Genomic DNA, 4,114 nt, shown 5'->3' on the forward strand with positions numbered 1-4,114 from the left:
CTCCCCCTCCCCGGCAGGGCCGTCCAGGCCTCTGTCTCCCCCAGCCCCCGTTATTCTGGGCGCCCCAGCTTGCCGAGTTAATTGGCAAACTTTCCCAGAAGTAAACCTGATGGATGGAAATTAATAGTTTTCTCGGCGTTGCAGTTGCTGCTGATCGTGCCAGCTGGGAGGGGGGCCGGGGCGCAGGGGGACCCCTAAAAAGCACCAGCATGAGCAAGATCTTTCGGGCCGAGGTCACACAGTTCAGCAGCTCTGCGGCCACAGCAGGGGTGAGGGCTCCTTGGAAGGGTCCGAGCCAGCCCTGTACCCCCCACCATGGCTCCCTTGCTGTGTGACCTGGGTCTGAAGGGGTCCTCTGGGCTGCTCCCAGCTGGGGTCCCAAACCAGGAAAGCCCCTCACAAGAGAGGCAAGGGAAGGGGAGGCCTCCGGGCTGTGGGGGCGGGAAGGAGGCTGTGGGGCTGAGGTGGGGGGTCAGGGTAGCCCGCCCCTCTTTGGAGCTCTCCTTTAGGGGACAGGCAACAATGATTTCGCTGGCCCACCCAAGGCAGAGTGTGTCTGCACTTAGGGCCCGTGCCCCCGGACTCCCCTGTCCTGTAAAGCACAGCCGCACCCCCATCATCCTGGGGCCCTGGGGTCACAGGCCTTGTCCCCTTAGGCTGGATGGAGAATCAGTGTGCAGGCAAAGCTGGCCTCTGCTCAGGCCTCTGCAGCCCGGGGGCCAAGGAGGACACAGTGCCCGCTGTCCGGTCCCCAGCCGGGCTTCCCACGGTCAGCTGCTGGTCTGTCAGTACCTCTGCAGGGCTTCTCAGGCCCCTCCCTGGACACTGGCCTGGGAGGTGTAGGTGTGACTAGCAAGTCCCCCGAGGCGGTCCAGCTGCCCCCCAGGAGACCTGGGTGGCTGCAGGGTCAGCGCGGGAAGACAAAGGGTGAGGCGTGGGGCCTCTCCTCACTGGACTTGTCAGATGGTGGGTGGATGGATGGACAGACGAACGGACGGACGGACGGACGTGGGGCCTCTCCTCACTGGACTTGTCAGATGGTGGGTGGATGGATGGACAGACGAACGGACGGACGGACGGATGATGAGGTTTTGCTAGGAGCAAACATAGGTTTCCTTGGCCCTCCGATGGGCCATGCTGCCTGTTGGTGGCTAAGCTGACCTCACTGGCCCCACCCAGAAAGTTTCCTTGGAGAACTAGAGATCAGCACAAGCAAGTGTTGGGGGAGGGGTAAGGGGGCTTGCAGGCCTCTTCCCTGCAGTGACCAAGCCCACAAGGGACACAAGAAAGACCCTTCCCCTAGCCAGGGCGGGGCCCTGTAGGCGGCCTGGGGTGCGGCCTGCATCTCCATGCTGGTGAAAGGTGACCAAATGAAGTGGGAGGGGCGCGGACATGATCGAGGCGGCGGGGTGAAGACGGGGTGAAGACGGGGTGAAGACGGGGCTGCGCGTCCTGGTGGCATGGGCTCCGGGCTGACTGCCACACCTGGACGGGCCTTCCACCCACCTGGCAGGTGCAGCGGCCCCTTCAGCCACCCTGTGTCTCCCCAGAGCAGTGCTCACCGCTCCTCAGGCTTGGTGGGCTTGTGCTGGCTCACACCGCTGGTCCCGGGCACTCCAGGGACTGCAAACCGCTTCGTCCTGAGGCCACAGGGACATGGGTAGGGAAGGGGTGGAGAAGGAGGAGGAAGCTGTGCTGACCGGGGCCGACCCCGTCCTGCGTGTCACGTGGCCTCCTCGCCCTCTGGCTTCTGGGCAGGTGGGGCCGGGGAGAGGCGCAGGTCGGGGACCCGAGGGCAGGGGGTGAGGGGGTGTGCTCCGCCGTGCGCCCTGCACCCCCTCCCGCTGGGTCCCGGCAGCACCTTCTCTCCCTGCCCTGCCCACCCTTCTGCGCGTGGTCTTTCAGCGTGTGCTCCCAGGTCTCCCTTGGGGTGGCCCTGTGGGGCCCTGACACCCAGAGCACACCCCGACCTGATGCTTAGGAGCTGCAAGCTGCACAGACCTGGAGACAGTGACATAGGCCTTCCCAGAGCCGCTCAGGGCCCCGCGCCGAGCCGGCCGCTCCCTCCTCCTCCGGCCACACCACCTTTGGGGTTCCGTCACAGATCTCGGAAAATTGGTGACACGTCTTTCCCCCACCTCCATGCCCCCACCCTGGGCCAGTTAGGGGGTGAAACAAAAGGCAGGAACCACCTCAAGGAGCCTCAAGTCCACAGAAGTGACAGATGTACTCCCAGGGGGGCCCTGCCGTCCGGGCCGGGCGGGGGAGGGGAGGGCAGACTGTAGCCGTCAGAGACCCACAGTGGCAGGCGTGGCCGGGCCCAGCCAGCAGTGGTGGCTGTCACTCCACCCCTTTGAGCCTTGGTTTCCTCCGGGGGGCTCATAGCGTCACCACGTGATGCTCTTGTCCGGCTTAACCCAAACAGGGCCACAAGGAAGGGTCGCGGAGCCCCAGTCAAGGACGGTCTGTGAAGGGACCGCTGTGGGCGCCTAGAAAGGGCGATGTTAAAAAGAGGAAAAGTGCGGTGTCTGTTCACAGGACAGGAACCTAAAGAGGGTGACAGGATTTCAGTGCGAGATTCTGGGTGGCCGGGGTTGGCGCCGAGGGACAGCGTGGGACCTAAGGGGCCGTGCCGGCTGCATCTCCTGGGCGCGACGATGTCAGAAAACCCTTCCTGGGTGTTAGCCACCCAAGTATTCCGGGGTGAGGTGTCTTGGTGTCTGCAACTGACCCCCACACGGTTCAGCATCTTAATGTAGAGAGAGACAGCAAGTTTGATGACATCTTCTTAAAATTGCTGCCGAGCATGAAATTAATAGACACAAATTCGTTTTATGTGTATATGCTTTTAAAAAGACATCCTTCAGGCCGGCAGGGGCCATACCCCACCCCACTGGCGTTGGGCCCCCCAGGGGCACCCAGTGGCACCCAGAAGGCAGGTGTGAAACATGCCCACCCCAGCCCACTCTGGGTTCTGCTGGCTGTTTGCACCCTTCGTGGGGAGCAGGTCCTGGCCTCACCAGGAGGCGCTTAAAGAGGGGACTGCCGTTATGAAGTCCTGTCTCAGGATGGACACACTGGGTCCCCACGGCCACCGGGAGTTCACTGTTTTTAACCCACTTTTAAGTACGGAAACAGGCTGCAGAAGCTCCGCGGGAGGGCTGGGGGCACAGCGGCCCACGGTCAGTTTCACGGTGCCTGGGGCCATGGCACACGGCCGCGCGTGCTCTCTCATCGGACACCCACGACCCGTGAGAAAGGTGCTGTCGTGACAGGGCACGCTTCACAGGTGAGAGGTGGCGGTGCGGGAGTTAAACACCGAGCCCGGGCCCCAGCCGGGCGGTGGGGAGCCGGGCCTGGCCCACGGCAGCAGCCCCAGACCAGCCTCTTCTCCCCAGCTCCGGCCCCAGGTCCCTGGCTACACAGAGGCAGACTCGGGGTCGTCCCCCGAGGTCACACGCACTTACAGGAGGAGCCGAAGGGCACTCCTGCTGGTGGAGGGCTCACTCCCGGCCGGATACTGGCCGCGAGCACCACATCTTGTGCTGGCCGAGCGCAGACCCAGGGGAGGAAGCAGCCCACAGAGCCTGGATGCCTTGCCTGGCTGGCTGCGTCCCCCAGAACGGCGTGCACGCCCGGCGCTCCATGGCTCCAGGCAGGCTTCTCTGTCACAGGCGGCCAGGTGCCACTGAGGACAAGGGTCCCGTCCCTGTGAGGAGGACGTGATCAGCCGGCTGTGGAGTGGGCACCCCCCGGAGCCTCCTGCATTGTCATAGGGCAGATGGTGGCCAGTCTCCTGGCCCATGGGGCATTGGAGTCATGGCGTGGCCAAGGCCTGGGGCTTCTACTCACCCCACCCACAGATCCCAGTCAGCGCAGAGCTCCTTAGCCTCCCGCCAGGGCTGCCCCAGACCAAGAGCCAGCTCGGGGTCCGAGGTTCGGGGTTCACCTTTCTCCCTCCTTTAATTCGCTTCCTGCACTGGTGAATGAGGTCTCAGCACCAGCAGGAAGTCCCGAGACCTCCCGAGGGTGGAGAGGGAGGGGCCGGGGCTCTGGGCACAGCCCCCAGGCCTGGCTTCTTCGCTCTCTGCATCAGCTTTGTCTGAGGCCCAGG

The sequence above is a fragment of the Pteropus vampyrus genome, unplaced genomic scaffold, assembly GCF_000151845.1.
Source record: "Pteropus vampyrus isolate Shadow unplaced genomic scaffold, Pvam_2.0 Scaffold227, whole genome shotgun sequence".
Lineage (NCBI taxonomy): Eukaryota > Metazoa > Chordata > Mammalia > Chiroptera > Pteropodidae > Pteropus > Pteropus vampyrus.